This window comes from Sceloporus undulatus, chromosome 6 (genome assembly GCF_019175285.1).
Source record: "Sceloporus undulatus isolate JIND9_A2432 ecotype Alabama chromosome 6, SceUnd_v1.1, whole genome shotgun sequence".
Classification (NCBI taxonomy): Eukaryota; Metazoa; Chordata; class Lepidosauria; order Squamata; family Phrynosomatidae; genus Sceloporus; species Sceloporus undulatus.
Window position 1 is genome coordinate 27539400 of NC_056527.1, and position 20345 is coordinate 27559744.

Here is a 20345-nt window from a genome sequence, read left to right on the forward strand (position 1 = left end):
TACAAACATGGAAAATGCAACTAACCTCCTCAAACTGTATGCTTCGTGAGGCAGAGAACTGCCCCTTGCGTATTACAACAGATGAATCAAACCTCTCCCCCCACAAGCCTTTCTCACAAATGAAAGCTCCTTCATTATTTAATTTTAGGATTTCCAAATATTCTACATCACTGCCTTAAGCACAGTATATTTTACACTGTCTTTGAAGCCAAGTATATTTTGTTTGCATTTGTTTGTTAACACTGTTACAGTCCTCATACTGCAAACAACAGGAGCAACAATCAAATGGCCCATTTCTGCCTCCAATTTCAGAAACTTCAAAACTCGCAGGTCCTTTACATATACAAGTGTTTTTGCCATTAGGCTATGGTACACATGTAGAAAACATTAAAGAGGTATAATTATGGATTTTCAGCTCCAACCTAACATTTCTCATATTGTGCTTGTAGTGAATTCATTCCTGATATACAATGATAAAATCTTTTATCATACCATATTGAGAAGTGAAGAAGAGTGATAAGGATTCCATGGACAGCTAAAAAGACAAGCAAATTGGTCCTAGAAGAAATAAGGCCTGAAACCTCTTTGGAAGCCAAAATGATCAAACTGAGGCTGTCATACTTTGGCCACATCATGAGAAGGCATGAATTATTGAGAAAAAACAATAATGCTAGGAAAGGTCGAAGGCAGTAGAAAGCGAGGAAGACAACACACCAGATGAATAAACTCAATCAGGGAGGTCAGGAGCATTACTTTGCAGGACCTAAGCAGATCAGCGGAGGATAGGGGATCTTGGAGATGTCTCATCCATAGGGTTGACTTGAAGGCAGTAAGCAACCACAATGTTGATTGTATAAGCCTATGGGCATAGGTGACAATGCTAGATATCTAGTCTAGTCTAGTCTGTTTTCCAATGTTATTCACAAGGGCACCATTCAATCAAGAAGTCAAAACTGTAACTTTTCAATTTATCTACATCTCCAACTCTTACTGTGCCTGAAACAAAAGAAGTGCTACCTAGAACGGAAACATTTGGTCCTGACGCACAACCTGTTGTTGACATATGGATATTATTTACCAAATCATTAATAATTGCCGGCAGCTATGTTCATCATGCTACCATTCATCTTCATGTGACTCAGAGTGTGTCCATAATTCAGCTACCAAATCCTGCATTTTGTGACAACACTTGCCTGGCCTTCTAGCATCACTGCTTTCCAAGACAGAAAGGTAGTTATCTATTCCAGGCCAACCAAGGTGCTGTAGTAAGTGGCAGCTACTATTTATCAAATGCCATCCACTTTACTGAACTATAAAAGCTGAACTCTGACTCATCACGTCCAGCAAAAGTCTGCTACAATAGACAATCCAAAGCATGTACAAATATCCACTGATGATGGCAAGACCATACAGTGGCAACATATTGTGAACCATCCTAAAACCATCCTGGTTTTACCTATGCGATCGGTACCTATTTTTACCTATGCAACACATAGCAACACCCTATGTGTTGCTATTGTCATGTGAGAAATGGGGCAAAAAGAAAAGGCATGGACTTGGAAAAGAAAAAAAAGAACAAATAGATCCATCAGATGTCCAAGCGACTAAAGTCCAAGTTATTTGTTCAGATTTAACTCTACTTGAAATATTATACAACCTACTCTTGTAATATATTATATCACTGCCAAGCTTCATCCATAGTATGCACATTTTCCCTACACCTCAGAAGACAAAGGGGAAGGCATCTCTGCATCCCTTGTAGTAATGCTCCTAGGATTGCAAGTAGGACCCAAAAATCCAAATCTTCACTGCATTCCAGTCTCCATCATACAGGATAAAAAGATTCTTGCTTGTATAATGGAACCATACCACACAGCAAAAGTGGAAAATACAGTCGGCCCTCCACATTTACGGCTTTGACTTTTGCAGATTTGATTAGTATGTTCTACCTAGAAATCTCTAGATCTTCCAGTGTGAATCTGTGGTCAATATGTCCACCAAAGGTTGCACTGGAGGACCTAGATTATAAAACACTTTTCTAGGCATTCTTAGGTCCTCCAGAGCAATTCTGTGGTCAACTTCTGATAGTTGTTGACCAGATTTGTGCTGGAGGACCTAGAGACTCCTAGTGTTTTCGCAGATACAAAAGGTATTTTTTATTTGTGTTTTTCTACTTTCACAGAGGCCCTGTGCCCCAAACCCCATTGAATGTGGAGGGACCACTGTAAACATTTCAATGAAAGCAACTATGCATAGCATAGTGAATTGAGTGCTGGACTACTACTCTGGAGACCAGTGCCTGAATCCATACATGGCCATGGAAACCCACCCACTGGGTGACTTTCAGCAAGTCATATTCTCTCACTCTCAGAGGAAATAGTAATAGCAATAGCAATAGCAAGTACTGTGCATCTTTATATTGCTTATCAGTAAACTAGTACCCCCTAAGCCAATTGCCCCTAACAAGCTGGCTACTCATTTTACTGACCTACAAAAGGATAGAAGGCTGAGTGGAACTTAGAACCCTGCCTGGGATCGAACTCACAACTTTGTGGCTGCAGTACGGGCATTTAAGCGTTGCTCTCTGAAAAGCAAAAGCAAACCCTCTATAAACAAATCTTGCCAAGAACAACCTGTGATTATGGCCTTAGGGTTGCACTATGTGGGAAATGACTTGAAGGCACACAACAACAAATTAAAATTCACACTCTACCTTAAAGTGGCTGAACAATGCAATGGTCAAAATTAATGTTCTAGATAGGTAACCATTTGTCAGGAGGTAAGTTACCAGTGTATTACCTGGCGCTTATCTGCAATGCTCTATTATGTACTGAAGACTCTTACCACTCCACTGCTTCCCGGAGTTTTGACCAGGTCTAAACATAATAGTTATGTCCCTTTACCACTTGGCAGGAAAACAGAGCTACTCATTTTGCCAAGTGGTACTCCAAAATAAATTACCTCTTAGCTTCTGTTTATCCACATTCACCTGCTGCTTAAATGCAGTTGCGCAGTGTGAACTACTTACCTAGTTTAATCAACCTTTTGGACACGATAGGTAATGTGATTTAAAAAAACAAATCCAGACTGACCCTCTTTCAAAGTATTATGAGCATAGAAGAAATTCCAATTACATTTTTGATGAACTACTTCTACAGCTTTAAATTACCAAATTGCCAACCTTGGCTGGCCCCATAAAAGTATCACTGTTCTGTGGATTTTGGATGTTATTGTACTTTGCTACACGGCCAACATGGATAAACATTCTTACTGTTATTACTGCCTATATATCGTTGTTGTTTTGTAAATGCAGGACTATGACTATTATTAATTCCAGATTAATTATCCTGATATAAAAGAGAAGTACAAGCCAGCGTTTACTGTGATGCTGGGTGCATCTACACTGTAGAAATAATGTGGTGCTGTGGCTCCTGGAATCCTGGGATTTGTAGTTCTACAAGGTCTTTAGCTTCCTCTGCTAGTGCCTCACAAAACTACAAATCCCAGGATTCTGCAGGGTGGAGTCAAGGCAGTTAAAATAGTGTCAAACTACATTATTTCTATGGTGTAGATGCACTTGCTGACTCCTAAACCTTGCTATTTTCTCACTACAATATTGACAGTTAGAGCCTTCAAGCCCACCAATTTTTCCATGGCTAGGAAAAGGGAAGAAGACATTGGATAGCTCTCCTCAGCTTTGATAAACTATCTTTTACAATTCATTAAATTATAAAAATGTATTAATTTACCAAATTTGATAAATTATTTGATCAATTTGATACATTATTATTATTATTATTATAAATTTGAACAATTATCATAGAACATTTCCCAGGATCAGAAAGCAGAGTCCCTCAGCTGCATCTGCACTGCGAGAATAACCCGGTTTGACACCACTTTAACTTCCATGGCTCCATGCTATGGAATTCTGGGAATGGTAGTTTGTGTGGCTCAGGTTTGCGTGCAATGAAACCATCTGAAAGCAAAAGTGTCTCTATCTCAGCCACCCATGTGGACAATTTGGGATTTTGGAACATTTCGGGTTTGCTCTGCTCTGGTGCCATGATAAACCACCATTCCCAGAATTCCATAGCATCGAGCCAACGCCAGTTAAAAGGTCCAAAGCACACTGCAGAAATAATCCAGTTTGAGGCTGCTTTAACTGCCCTGGCTCAATGCTAGGGAATTCTGGGATCTGTAGTTTGGGGAGACATTGAGCCTTCTCTGTTAGAGAGAGAGCTCTGGTGCCACAATAAACTACAATCCCCAGGATTCCCTAGCAATGAGCCAGGGCAGTTAAAGCGGTTTCAAACTGGATTATTTCTGCTGTGTGTTTTTTCTTGGAGGGGGAGGCAATGCCAAAATAAACAAATAAACAAACAAATGCCAAAGCGGTGGTTATTTCTGCAGCGCAGATGCAGCCTTCGTCGAGCTCTTTCTCTCTCTCTCTCTCGTTCCTAAAGGGGGGAAAAGTAACACGCGTTAGGACTAGTTTAGAAAGCAAATGGCGCCCCAGTTTAGTTTAGTTTCTGATATGAAGTCAGAGAGGGAAGGAAGGCGAAGGGTGCCCCATAGTCTCCCCTCGCGCTTCGTGTCCTGAGCAAGGCTCACCCTCCAAGGCTATTATTCCTCGGGGAGAACACAGTCTCAGCACAGCTTCTTCCAGACACAATAAGAATAGACTTTACCGAGCAAAGGAGGCCCCACTGCCTTCTCCTGAACTCCGCCTCCCGCCTGGGCCTAGCCCATAACGGAGCTGGCTGAGGAGGAGGCCTTGGAGGTGGGGATAATAAGCCTCCTCCCCAGCTTTAAGGCCTCACTGCGGGAATAATAACCCACTTTGACACCGCTTTAAGTGCCAGGGTTTCAAGTGTTTATGGGATTCTAGTAGGAATTGTATGTTTGTGGTGGCACTATCAAGCTCTCTTGACAGAGAGGAAGCTAAATGTCTTACGCGAAAAAATACACTTCCCAGAATTCCACAGCACTGGTTTGAAAAGGATAAGAGTGCATTTGACTACTAAGCTCTCTGACAGAAAGCTAAATGTCTCACAAAAAATACACTTGGGAGAACTCCACAGGACTGAGCCGTGGCAGTTCAAGTGGTGCCAAACTGGATTGTTTCTCTAGTGTCCTCGTTGCGCTCATTGGCTGTATCCGCATTGCAGAAATCATCCAGTCTGACACCGCTTTAAGTGCTATGGCTGAATGCTATGGAATTCTGGGAATTGTAGTTTGTGGTGGCACCAGAGTTCTCTGACAGAGAAAGCTAAATGTTTCACCAAAAATACAGTTTTCAGAACTCCACAGCACAGAGCCATGGCAGTTCAAGTGGTGTCAAACCAGATTGTTTCTGCAGTGTGGATGCAGCCCTCATTGTGCTCTCTGGCAGTATCCACAGTGCTGAAATAATCCAGTTTGGATTCTTGTTTTATGGGCAATGCTCACATTTTACTCTAACTACACCCTGCAATAGCTCAGTCGCTGAGCATCCCCCAATAAATCAAGGTATAACATCTTCGATTATAGGTTGAGTCCCCCTTATCTGGAATTCCAAAATCTGAAATGTTTCCAAATCCAAAATTGTCCACATAAGTGGCTGAGAAAGTGATACTTTTGCATTCTGATGGTTCAATGTACACAAACTTTGTTTCATGCATAAAATTATTAGAAATATAGTGTATAAAATTACCTTCAAACTATGTGTATAAAGTATATATGAAACATAGATGAATTTCACGTTTAGGCTTGTGCCCCATTTCAAAGATAGCTCATTATGTCTATGCAAATATTCCAAAATCTAAAAAACTTCAAAATCCAAAACAAAATCCAAAAATGTGAGATAAAGAAGATTCAACATGTATTTGAGTTTAGCTTTGCCAGGCCACAGTGAGTTTGCAGGATAAATAATAACATGACACAAAAATGGCAGAAATACCAGTGGTTGGCACAGTGAGGAAAAATTATTTTCGCATATAAAGCAGACAAGCCTTTTGCCCCATCCTCGGCAGACAAAATAGGACAATAACAAAAGAAAATAAGAATTTGCAGCCTTTTTATTACATCCCAGATTTGCTGACTGCTGCCTTATTCTACGTAATGGTTGCGTTGGCATCACCCACTGTGCAGATGCCTTACTGTAGAAGGGGATTTACCATATTCCTGTTTAATAAAAACACCCCATTGGATTCAGAGGAGGTGACTCTTAAATATGTGTGTATAATATATGCTGCAGCCTAATAAAGAATGCTTAGTTAGGATGGTAGCCTTAATACTGCTCAATCCTATTTATGTCTCCTCAAAAATAAATCCAATTGAGTTCAATGAGGTTTACTCCCAGAAAACTGGTGCCTTAATAGGAATGCAGCCATTATGTATGACTTCTACTCCTTCATATATTCCTGGTAACACATGCATTTGGCAAGAATAGTATTTAACAGATTTATTTTCAGATTGCATTTTAGTTGTGTTGTGTATCATTCAGAAGGGCAAAAAAGTCTCATTTTTCACTTGTTTCACGGAGAAGACAATGGATGTTCCTAATCTCCATGTTTTCTTTTCCATGGAACATAAATGAAAGTCCCTTGTCTTAAAGGCTGCCATTTCACAACCACTTTGCTCAAGTATCCCCCCCCCCCACTAAGATTCAATATGGGGGTGGAAGCACTGGGAGACACAGACCGACCTGTCAAAAATAATGGCTACATTAGCCTGGTGTTGACAGTACGAGAGACTGTATGTGATGCTTTTCCTTACTGAGTAGTAAATGAGTAAAAGAAAAGTAATCAAGTTTATTTTTATACTGCTTTCCACGTCAATTTCTTCTAAAGCAGTGGGTGCACAACTCCACTACTGTATTCCTTACTCCAAAACTGAACTTTTTCTGCATGTGGAAGGAAATACCACATGTGAAGAAACACAGTGCAATCCCTATGTATGTCTCGCGGGGCTTATTCCAAGAAAGTGGGCAATAAGATTGCAATCTTATTTGGGTTGTGTTTCAAGACTTGAATGCCTACCTCCACCCTATTTATACCCAGTCCTTGTACTCTATGATACACACTATACAATAAGATAATCAAGGCAAAATCTGTTGTCTTTGTGCAAAACGTAAAATAAGGGATCAACAAGCGATATTTAATGAGAACAAAAATTAACTCTTAGGTTAATGAATGCCTCTTGAATGCAGTGGTATTTTCTGTAACTCTGTAACTGGGATGGGGTGATTCTCATAAACAGAAGACATAAAGACATTTTAGACCAGGACTGGAAGCAAAAGAAATCCAAAGGATTAGAGAGAAGCCATGTGAAAACGTTTGTTTCTGAGTTACAGAAAAAAGCATACACATTTTTGTGGCACTAAGTGTAAATCCTTATATCACTCTTGTGAGTTTGCCCAGTGTGCGGAGGTGACATTACCAAAATACACTGAATATATTACATTATGTTAGGTACTTCAGTGTTACCTATTTTTGATATACTATATTAAGTGAGACATATCGATCAATCTGATACTATCAGAATCACTAAAATTCAGGCTTCTCAAATGGGTGCCCTTGCATATATAACATATGTGTTAAACTGAATTTTTATTATCCCAGCATATGTATTTCAGGAGACCTTTATAATATTATATTTTGTCCTTTATATAATTTGATCCAGATAGACAGGAAAAGTTAAAGTTTTATGAACTCACCAAGTCTGTACAAGGAGCAGCAGAGGGCAGAGGTAAATCTTTATACAGTATATTCCTTAACAGGCTGGACTTTGTCGGGTTTGATATAAACAACTGGGGAAAGCATTTCTTTGCTATTAAAAGTAAAAAGTCCTCAAAAGTAGAGGCCAAGCAGCCCACTCCAGAAAGTTTCTTAAGAAGAATGGATGAATTGCTAGAACTAAATAGAACAGACCAATTGAATCAACCAATTTTTTCTAGACTCACCATTTAACAATTTATTGAATAAGGATCCTAGCCTTCTCCTCCTCATAATACCTCAGACAAATTATTTTATATGTACAAATTCTATGTGAACACTCATAGAATCACAGAGTTGGAAGAGACCACAAGGGCCATCCAGTCCATCCCCCAGACATGTAGGAACACAGAATCAAAGCACACCCACAGATGGCCATCCTGCCTCTGTTAAAAAAAAGCTGTTTCAAAGCCTCCAAGGGAATGTGTTCCACTGTCAAACAGATGTTACTGTCAGGAAGTTCTTCCTAATGCTGAGGTGGAATCTTTTTCTGTAGTTGAATCCACTGCTCTTGATCCTATTCTCTGGAGCAGCAGAAAACAAGCTTGCTCCATCCTCAATATGACATCCCTTCAAATATTTAAACAGGGATATGTCACCTATTAACCATCTCTTCTCCCGGCTAAATATTCCCAGCTCCCTAAGCCATTCCTCATAAGGCTTCATAGTTTCCAGACCCTTCACGATTTTGGTTGCCCTCCTCTGGACACGCTTCAGCTTGTCAACATCCTTTTTGAATTGTGGTGTCCAGAACTGGACACAGTATTCCAGGTGAGACCTGACCAAAGCAGAATAGAGTGGCAGTATTACTTCCCTTGATCTAGACACTATACTTCTATCGATGCAGCCTAGAATTCCATTGGCCTTTTAAGCTGCCACATCATACTGTTGGCTCATGTTCAACTTGTGGTCCTCTAGGACTCCTAGATCCCTTTCACATATACTGTTGTCAAGCCAGGTGTCCCCCATCCTGAATGTATGCATTTCATTTTTTCCACCTAAATGCAGTACCTTACATTTCTCCCTGTAGAAATTCATTTTGTTAGTTTTGGCCCAGATAAGGTCATTCATGGCTTGGAAAAGTTATTCGAAGAATCCCCATTCACCTTGGATATTCACCGTGCCAACTGAGACATTTTGGCAGTTATGATCCAAAAATGTAAACTTTTCAAGCTCTGATATAGAGTGAGTGAATCAAAGATGCATTTCAAGTAATGGGATGTCCACAACTTCACTTAATGTGTGGTTAATACAGATAGTCATTGCTAAGTGATAATTTTACCATGGTAAAATTAATGAAAAAAGGTAAACCGCATTTCCTTACCAAATTGCGTATGGAGAATCATTTGCCACACTTTTGTCTTGATTGGAAATCCAGAGAAGCAGTGCAATTCAGCTTACCAAATGGCTATATGTACATTAGTTTGACTTGACATTGGTTGACTCTATCCACGCTTCACCAAATCTGTTTAAAACAATGTAGCAAATGTATTATTATGATTAGTATCAATGACAGATTCTTTCCTCAGGCAAATAGCAACTTCAAATTGATAGGAAGAGCACAGTCATGATTATGATACCAGGGTGGGTGGGGGGGAGGCTAAACATTTCTGCAGATGTATCATGCGCCTGCTTGGAATACTTTCACTCATGGCTGCTTTTCATAGTGCTTTTTAAAAAAAGTATGGACAACATTAACTTGCACAAATGATCTTAATGTCACACGCTGTAAAGCTATCCAATACAATAGTGAAGATCTTCAGATTTCTGCCACAAAGATCTCTTGTAAATTTGCGTTTGTGTGAAAATTTAAATCATACAACTTAAACTACACAAACGAATCCCAAACTATTAAATACCGTCCTCCCTCTGTTCTCATGGTTTTGGAACACGCATCCCTTGCTTATGCATGAGGGATGAACAGAGGGGGAAATAATGGGGTATGAGCCTGAGGCGTGTTCCCACGCTCCCACAACCACACGCCTATATTCAAACCAATGAGGCTTGAATATAGGCGAAACTTCATTTTCGTGAGGGGGTCTGGAACTGATCCCCCGTGAAAAAGGTGAGGCGATTGTACTTGTTTTGTTGACAACAGGAGTGCAAGTTATACAGCACTGCAGACATTGTTGGCCTGCAAATCACAGCAGACCTAACCAACATAACCAATGTTGAGAAATGCTGGGAGTTGTAGTCCCACAACATCTGAGGGCTGCACGATTTCCAGTCTAGTCTACATTGTCTGTCTGTCTGAATCATAACTTTGAGACTTTTAAACACATGAAGGTTGGCATTCATATTAAGGAACCCTCTGAAGCAGTGCTTCTCAACCTTCCTAATGTCGTGACCCTTTAATACAGTTCCCCAGTTGTGGTGACTCCCAACCATAAAATTATTTTCATTGCTACAATGTGTTTTCCGATGGTCTTAGGCGACCCCTGTGAAAGGGTCGTTCAACCCTCAAAGGGGTCCTGACCCACAGGTTGGGAACCACTGCTCTGGAGTATGTATCTAGATGTTCTTTCTTTCTTTTTGAAGAACACATTAATTAATTAATGTTAATGTATCTGTGTATGAAACCTGCAATTCCATCTTCAATCAGTAAGTGTCAGACTTCTCTAACCAATGCATAGCTTTGTGGCTGATACAGTTTGAAGACAGAGAAAGAAGTCTAAGGGACATCGTTGTGTATTATTCTTTACCCCCTTTTGTAAGGTGCTTCCTTAGGGATCTGTCTGGATGCACCACAGCAGTTGGTGTGGCTTGGGTTTCCAACAGCCAAACTTCAATCAGCTGTGCAACTTTGCTTGAAGCCTTCTGTGTATCAAACTGAGGATGCATCTGCACTGCAGAAATAATGCAGTTTGATACCACTTTCACTGCCATGGCTCAGTGCTGTGGAATCCTGAGATCTGAAGTTCACTGTGGCACCATCACTCTCTGAGAAAGAAGGCTCACAAAACTACAAATCCCAGGATACCATAACATTATGTCATGGCAATTGAAGAGGTGGCAAACTGCAATATTCTTACAGTACAGATGTAGCATAAGTAGTTCTCTGTCCTGTATAAAGCAGGTACTATTGCTAGGATATAATTAAAGACAGTTTTATTTCTAGAATTCTGGCAAATCATGAAACAGCATGAGGAATACAGAGAGGGAGATGGGGCATTCCCTCTAATGTTTTTATGAAGCTTAATGAAAGAAAATTACACTATGTTTCTTAGAAAGAAATTGCAGTGAGATGACATATGAAACAATAAAAACTGGCATGGCCTGCAAGAGCACTTATAGAATTCAGACCTATCTCCCCTCCCCCACTCATGTTTTTAATGTATTAGCATAGGAGTAAGGAGTAAGTCCCTTTAAATTAATTATGTCTTTATTTTAATGCAATAAATATTTATTAAGCCAATAAATATCTCTCGGGCCTTACTTCTGAGTAGACATCCTCTTAGGATTCACTTGCATAATACACATTACGTAGGGGCAATGCATATATTAAAATACAAATGTCAACACAGTCAACATGAAGTGCTAATATATTTCTGAATGCAAACAGGAAGTTGTTACACACAATATTTTACTGATGTTTTCTTCTTTTAAAAAACATTCAGGGTTTTCTACTCAAAAATGTGCTTGGAACTGCAAGTTATAACTTGATTATTTTGTATGTTCACAGGTGTGTATTCTGACAAGAAAAGGCAAGGTTTATTTTCTTTTAACTGAAAACAGTCACCCATGTGGCTCCTGCATTGCTTTGATTTATTGCCTATTGGGTTCCCCTGGGCAACAAAGAAAGAAGGCAAAATATGGCTTTGTTTTGTTTTAATTGTGATAGTCTTTCTTTTCTTTTTTTTCTTGATAACAGATAAATAACATCTATTACACTTTAAGGATGAAACCGTACTATGCTGCTGTACATATTAGATTATTGTAGTCAGGAAAATCAAACTAAGAACAGGTGTCTGGGTCTGCACAAAGGAAGCGACAGCTTGATCAGAAGAGCAAGGTATGTAGTCTCTAGGGCCCAGCTGACTGTTTGGAATAAAGTTTATACAAAATGAGGTAGATATCAGGTAGAAAACACTGCTTTTTATTCTCATATAGTAGCTGGCAGCCAGTGAGGACTGAGCATGTAGCACATGATGGGAAGGACCTCTGGGATCCTGGTGTGGGATTACTAGTCCCAGTAAACCATAGATGAGCAGATGAGACATCAGGATCTAGTCACAGACCTCTGGGAGACTACTACTACTACTACTAATAATAATAATAATTTTATATCCTGCTTTTTGTTAAAACAATCAATTTTGTTAAAATAATGCAAAGCGACTTGCATTATATCAGCTACAGTTCTGACTTTAAACTGTTTAACAATAGCAGATACAAAATGCCAATTTACAAAACCGAATCAGGCTACAAAAATGAAGAGGGCTAGGGGTGGACTTTATGTAAAAGCATAGTGAACTCAATGTAGTTCTGGGACTGAATATAAATGCCTAAGCTCAGAATTTGCTGGGAGGCACTGTATTCTTTAATAGTAAGGGCCTGACTCTGGTTGGCAGATCTTGGAGGCCTGGGAAAAACTACAGCAACATAGGTCTGGCAAGCCTGAAGGCTTCCCACCCATGCAATAGACAATAATGGTGTAAAACATCATCCATGCCAGCTATGGTTGGTTATGCCCTGGTGGCGCAGTGGTTAAATGCCTGTACTGCAGCCATTCACTTGAAACCACAAGGCTGTGAGTTCAAGACCAGCAAAAGGGCCCAAGCTCGACTCAGGCTTGCATCCTTCCAAGGTCGCTAAAATGAGTACCCAGACTGTTGGGGGCAAATTAGCTTACTTGCTAATTAGCTTACTTGCTGTTCACCGCTATGATCTTTGGAATAGCGGTATATAAATAAAACAAATTATTATTAATTATTATTATGCTTGTGTGTGAAAACCGAGTGAAGTTGGTAATGCCAGTACAACAGGAAACATTGAATAATCATGCTTCAGGTCTTTTAAATCTTCATTGATCGCCAAATACTACACCTAATGATTTTATTGCCACTATTTAGCAGTACCTTCATTAGAAAGCAACCTTTGAACTTCATTGAGGCCATTATTACTGAATGACACTAAGCCCAGTTTGTGTGTATGTGTGTGCATGTATTTGTGGTTTAGCAAAACAACCCTATGTGAACAGAATACAGTATAATCCTGAATTATAAGAGATACCAAAGGATATAGATTTTGAAACATATAGTCCACAATTAAAACTAAACAAACACACCTTATAACTAACTGATGTATACTGAGTCCAATAGCAGAGGGAAAAAGAACAATTTAAAAACATGAAGAAAAAACAGAGAGCCGGGATAATGCAGTGCAAAGAAAACTGACTTGTTGGTAGTGAGTTAAAGCCTTTATAATCGGTAATATGGAAAGCAATAGGTTCATCTAACTGAATAAAATGGAAATACATGGTAAGACTTGTACTTCTATCTTTTGTTCCTCAGAAAGGCCCTATTATGCCAAAGTAAATTGTACCAAGTGTCTTAAAGTGTGCCTGTCTCTTCTAATTTTATTGATCTAGCAAGCGAAGACCCCATGTAATAGTGATTGTAGTGTCTCATTAGGGATGCAACTGATAAAAAAAATGCAATTATCACACAAAAAGAGAAAAAGAACTTTATTATTTTCACATACTGCCACAGAGATGAATGAATGTGTGTGTGTGTGTGTGTGTGTGTGAAATCTCTGCTGATATCAGTGAAAATTATATCACTACTATTGTTTTCCATTTACACAAAGGCTTTGCAAGCTTGCCGCTAAATTTTAATGGAGTTCCTTTCAAAATGCCTTTCTCCATCTACAAACACTACCAGAATAAATTAGTTTTGTTTAGCGCACTGCTCTGAAAACATCTTTTCAATGGCTCTGAAAATAGAGCCACTTCCCCGGTTTTATTAGTTTATTATTGCTCTGTACAACTCAACATCATTTCTTTAAAAGAGACTGGTTATTTTTCCTTTTTGTTTCTTTATGGTGTGAATGTAGTTTTAATGAAAAGTGTCAGATTAACAACCCCAGAGACTTAACTCTATTTATCCATAGAGCAGCTACAGTATGACCAGTGGCAGGTCAGTGTTTAGCAGTTTGCTGTAGCAATTACATGTAACATTGATGTGAACAAATGAACTGCCATAGTGTGTCACATCAAAAGGCCCACACAGCAGAGTTTCCTATATCCAATAATGGCCAGTAATGGATGCATCCAGAAGAAGGGTTCAACAGACCTTAATAGGACAATACCAGTATTGCAGGTGTTAAGACCACCCTTAGGTTGACGTGTTGGGGCAATTTCACCACAAAGTTACTTTTCTGATCGTGGGTCACTGAAGGACTGTTGCCTCAAACTCTTATCTCATCTACTAAAAATAATTTTAATATACTATCATAATATAATGATACTGCAATAATGTCTTGCCACAACAACCATACTTACCCATTGTGAATTTGGGCAGACAGACATCAATGTGAATATAGAAGGAAGAAAGTGACTGCTACACCATATATCAAAAGTATGTAGTGTGAAGAACTCTTTCTACTAAACATGACAAGTATCATAGATAAGGAAACAAAATAAACATTGGAAAGTGATATTATAGATGATATCAGTTGCTAGAATGCTTCTTGCTCAAAACTGGAAAACAAGTATAATACCAACGAAGGAAGATTGGCTGACAAAACTGAGTGAGATGTTAGAACTGGACAGATTAACTGCTCAACTCAATGCTAAACCACTATCTCAGATGGAAGAAGACTGGAAACTAGTTAAAAGAGCCTGGATGAATAAATGGACACGTCTAGAAAAGAATGGAGTACAGAAGATATATAAAACAGTATTATAAAGCACAGAATAATGAAAATGTACAAAAAGGGAAATATGAAGTTAACAAAGTGAACTCTGAAACATACAGAATCTACCACAAACTTGGAAACACCATAAAATGACTCCCAAACAAATCAAGTAAAATATTGAGAGAACCTTTAGAAGTACAGTAATAAGAAAAAGAAGATATATTTAGAAATACAAATGTTAATGACATATTAAAAAGAGAAAAAGTTCAACCAATTAGGTGGAAAGTGCAAATTGCTAATAAGAAATAGAATATAAACATTCTACAAGGTAAAGATTTAAAGGAGACTAAAATGGATAAATGTGAACAATTTTTTTATAATCCTTCTTTTAAGAAATGTTACTTACATGCTTTGTAACATATATGCTTTAAAAAGAAGAGAAGTGTATGTAGCTTTTTATAAGAATAGCAATAAAATCAAAAGGTATGCATTGAGAACATTAAGATGTGCATACAGCTGCAAAAATTTTTTTAGTAATGTATACACATCCAGATTCCATGAAGCTCTCAGAATTAGCATGGATCTCCTAGGATCACTGGATGGCTTCTAGTAAAACCCATTGAAACAATTTAAAATGTAAAACTGTAAAAATAATTTAAGCATGCCATAAACCTATTAGATTGAATGACTGAAAAAAGTAACATCTTAAAACCAAGTATGTGAATACTTTTGGATGAGATAGGCCTTAAAGGTTTTAGTGTGTGTGTGTGTAAGTTTTAAACCAGTATCAGTCATAGGTGATCTTTCAAGAAAAAAGCATTCTATAACTGGGCTGCCACAGCTGCGAAGGCCTTCTCCTTCATTCTCAATGATGTGTATTCATCCCACACAGAATTTATTTCCTAGTTGTATTGGGTAGACATGGTGTAGTGGTTTGAGCATTGGACTATGACTCTGGAGACCAGGGTTCAAATCCCCACTCAGCCATGAAGTCCAGTAGACGACCTTGGGCAAGTCACACTCTCTCAGCCTCAGAGGATGGCAATGGCAACCCCCTCTAAAGAAACTTGGCATGATAGGTTGGCCCTGTTGTTGTATGCCTTCAAGGTGTTTCCAACTTGTGGCAACCCTAAGGCAAACCTATTTATGGGTTTTTCTTGGCAAGTTTCTTCAGCGAGAGTTTGCCATTGCCATGTCAGTTTCCATGACTGAGCTGGGATTTGTAACCTGATCTCCCAGTGTCCTAGTCCAACAGTCAAAAGTTACTTGAAATCACGCAATAGCAACAAGATGGAGTCAGAACCAGTGGTCATGCCTCTAACATACATCCATGCACCACACATTCTCACAATGCACTATAATAGCATGAACAATAAGAGGAGGTGAGACATCTTGGCTGCTCTTTCTTCTTTCCTTTTCCTAGTAAGGCTTGACTGAGATGTCCCAGAGCTCATGCCCACTTGGAAGCAACAGCCTGTCAGTTCAAATCTGTAAGCAATTTCTGGCTATGATTAGGCAAAAGCATGTAAAATGATATGGTGGCAAGTTGCTTGTTAGGGCAACATAATGACAGGAGGAGTAATTTGGTTCAAGCCACCAGAGCCTGGAACATTTTTGGATAACTACAGTACTTCCAGATTTTCTATTCCAGCACAGGCGGTGATCTAAGGAAATTCTGGGAGTTGGATGTCCAAAAAAGTAATTTCCCCAAGTTTTGTTTCATAGCCTTTACTGTGACCTAGTTTTGTTTGTGTTTCCTTTAAGATGTAATGGTGCTTTCTACTGCTGCTGGTTGGTTGGTTGGTTGGTTGGTTTTAGGTTCCTGTTGGCTCCTTCATTACTAAAACTTAGCAGAACTGATATATAACATTTTTGTATGTTTATGTCATGAATTATAACCCAGACTATACCAATTTGCATTTAAACTTCCTAAACTGGGAACACAGTATTTGCAAACCATGTATTTGCACAGTATCATCATTACCAAGTCTATGCATGAGCATTACTTAGAAGTGCAGTATAAATAATTTTCCATTAGGCCAGGTGAATTTTCACTATTACTTTTTATTTATTTATTTTGGTTTATAAAATAAAATCATCATCATCATCGGCAACATCAGCATTGTTGTAAACATCATCAGGAGTAGGAATAGAAATTGATAACCCAAATAACTTTGTTATCTTCCAGAAACATTTACTTTTAACCATAATTTTTAATAATTTCTGCTCCAGTCTCATATGGGTACAGTTGCAACCAGTAAGTTCAGATGTGGTGAAATGTACTGCACATGTAAAAACATAATTGAAATTCATGGGATTGCAACAACACTGGAGTCTAAAGATTGCAGTCAAAAACCCGTTATACTTTTCTTCCAAAAAGTGAATGTGAGTGTGCACGCATAGATACACATAGACATATACGCACACATACCCTACCTTTCCCATATTTTCTCCCTGTCCTCCTTCCTTCTTGGTGTTCCTTCTTATCTGCACATCCTATTTGCAGCTGTTCATTTCCAGGGACCCACACAGACATGAACAAGAGAAGATTCCAATATCTCACTGAAAAATAATAAATAACGTTTTATTCTATTTTTTCTGCATACCTTGAAAGACGGGCAGGGGAGAAGAGAAATAGCATGGGAGAATAGGTACAGAAGTAATATCAGGTGGAGGAAAGAAAACTATACATTTTTCATGGTCCAAAATAAATGAACTAATAGCGAATTTGGATACTGAGTTCCAGTAGAGTTGGGGCCTTGGCAAGGATAGTATTAGCTTGTCCAAGGTTTTCAGAAGGGCAAGAAAGAAAAACAAAGAAAGGACAACCTAGCCTGTTCTTGGCTGAACATGTCCAGTAACTACAAAATGTTAGAAAATACAAAATGGGTACAGGGAAAAGGAAAAGAGGCCAAACCCTACCTTCATACCTTACTGCTGTGGCTGCCTGATAGGAAATTTGAGGAAGAATATCATTTCTAGGGTGATAATACTGTACTCTAAAAACTTTTACTGGGGTAGTTATAATAGTAACATTAGTCACAATCACTCCCCCCTCACACACACAATTCATTTTTTTAACACTGACAGCAACATCACTTTACTTGCCAAAGAATATGGGAGAGTTTACATTTGAAATGATGGAGAATGTGGTAAAGTTACTTGTTATAGTTCCCAAAATCATCCGTCCAGCAAGGATGTAGTCAAAAATAAATAATTTTTCCAGTCTCCTCTGGGGAGGAGGAGCCATAACAGGAGTTGGGGGACAGGTCAGACATGCAGTGGATGTAGCCACTCAAGGTGCAAATCCTTCATCATTTTGCCCTTGTACGCAGTAGTAGTATTCTTGCTTGTGGCAAGATAGGAGGTTGGACTGGATGGCTCTTGTGGTCTCAGCTCTATGGAGATTATCATGCTAGGGCCAAATCCACAACAGTCAAGGTGTTGGAAGATAACAGAAGCATAGTGCTATAGCGCTATGGCTGGCTTCCTGTTACAATGTCCCAGGTTAACTGCTCCATATTCTCATCTTTAATGTGGCACTATTGCCATGATCACTAATGCCCCTGAAACCTACCCTAAGAAGCCAGTTAGCTATCCAGAGCAAAGGTCTGTGCTGCTCCCAAGCAAGGTGATCCAGAATTATGTGAAACTGACCCTTTCCTCCAATAAATAACACAAGACCTTTGTAGGGACCTGCCACAACTCTTCAGCACAGTGCTGCTTGGGATGGATGGCTGACTGGCTTTTAAGGTGGGTTTAAAATGTTATTTTTACCATTCTTGTAAAAACTCCTATATGTTTTGGTTTTTTTAAAACCCTGTTTATAGCTTTACTTGCATTTTCTCTTGTAAGCTGCCTTGAGTCCTAGCTTTGGAGAACAGGCAGGGAATAAATTGAATAATACAATATAAAACAAAATCCTATTCTCTCTCCCCTCCCCCCCAAATTTGCAAGTATTGGAACACATTTCTGATTTCAAATTTTATATCAGTTTCATTTCTGCTTTAATATGAAGGTAGTCATGGATATAGATATATAGATGTATTCATAAAAATGCAAAGCTTGACCCAGGAGATTCAAATTCCTTCTTGGTCAGGTCTGATTGGGTGCCTGCCTGGAGAGCTTGTGCTATCTCAGAGAAAATATGCTTTACATTCAGATGAGCTAATTATTATTGTTCCCATGAATACCAAAGCAATTAATAATGATTAATTGCTTAAGTTAAATGTCACCATCTGTATTTGATTTCTGAAAGGATTTCTGATGGTGACTTTGCTTGGCGAAGAGAGCCATGCCTTTGGGAATAGCTATCAAATGAATACTTAACAGGTTTAGGAAACAGGGTGTGTCAAAAGGACAAGAATAGAAGAGATGGCTCAAATGTTTACAGTTGTATTTATGGGTACCACGGGAGGCCTGAATCAGCATGGTACAGCGGTCTGAGTGTTTGATTAGGACTCTGGAGGTCAGAGACCAAATTCCCACTCTACCCTGGAAATCCATTGGGTAGTCTTGGGCAAGTCATATTCTCTCAGTTTCAGAAGCAAACCCCTCTGAACAAATCTTCCCAAGAAAACCCCATGATAGGTTCTCCTTAGGGTCTCCATAAACTGGAAACAACAATAATGTTGGAGGCCCATGTTTCCCCAGAACTTTGCTTCTTTTAAGATTAGGTTCAAAATGCAAAAGAGGTCAGGATCAGAAAACTGGCAATTATTTATTTCTTCAACAATGACATGCTTTAAGGAGGATCTTTAAAACAGTCTGCCTCACTGCCATTTTGTATTATCCCCATTAGATTACCAGTTCTGAAAGTCAAGACAGCCTTTTCAGGTATGGGTTATTGGGTATGCAACTGTGGCTGCATCCACACTGTAGAAATTAACTGCCATGGCTCCAACCTTTGGAAACCTGGGATTTGTAGTTTGTTGTGAAAGCAGAGCTCTCTGACAGAGAAAGCTAAATGTCTCACAAAACTACAGTTCCCAGAATCCCATAGCACTGAGCCATGGCAGTTAAAGTGGTGTCAAACTGGATTATTTCGGCAGTATGGATGCCTCCTGTGACTAGAAAGTTTACCACATGAGGCTAAAAATCAGAATTTTAAAAGGATAAAAGTGTATTCGACCGGTACCTATTAGGCAATGTTATGTCATCCTGCTGCCACCCTGTTATGGTAGTGTACCCTTCCACCCATAGGCAAAACCCATCAATGAGCTCTCAGTCTCACTATTATAGCACAAGTATTATAGTGTGAAAAGACTCTTCTCTTCCATTCCAGCATTACAGCAGTCATAGAGATTCTCTTCCTCTCTCCCCCTACTGCTTGCTATTCTAAAAGAGGATAACTCCTTGCATGTTGGGTTTTTAAAAAAAAAACAACACACAATAATTATTATTTTTGCCGTGTTTGTGTACCTACAGCAAAATGGTAAAATAAAATTTAAAAATAACCATTTTTAATCTTTTTTACCACAATTACACAAACACAGCAAAATTAAAAATAAATAAACCAACAGGTACAGAATTAGCCTTATTTGAAATAGCAAGTGGGAGGGGGAGAGGAGAAGAATCAGGTGCCCTCATGGCAGTGGCTGCTGTAATGCCAGCACTGAAGTGAAAAGCCTTGTCACAGCTAGGGTTGCCATTAGTCAGGACCTCCAAACCGGGACAAATGTAGGACAAAATGTTCAAATGTAGGACTTTTTTTTTTGTCCTACATTTGAAAAAGAG

General features: G+C 39.0%; 1 protein-coding gene across 4 annotated transcripts in view; it reads right to left on the reverse strand.

The window, feature by feature from the left end:
* PTER (phosphotriesterase related) overlaps positions 1–4707 on the reverse strand; it is a 45500-nt gene extending 40793 nt beyond the window's left edge. For 2 of the 4 annotated variants that reach the window (XM_042472440.1, XM_042472437.1), the window contains exon 1: positions 4612–4700. The gene's annotated coding sequence lies outside the window, so the exon portion shown is untranslated. Of the gene's footprint in view, positions 1–2488; positions 2576–4611 lie in introns of those variants that run through there. The other 2 variants (XM_042472439.1, XM_042472438.1) reach the window with 2 other exon arrangements.
* Between the last annotated feature and the right edge of the window lie 15638 nt (positions 4708–20345).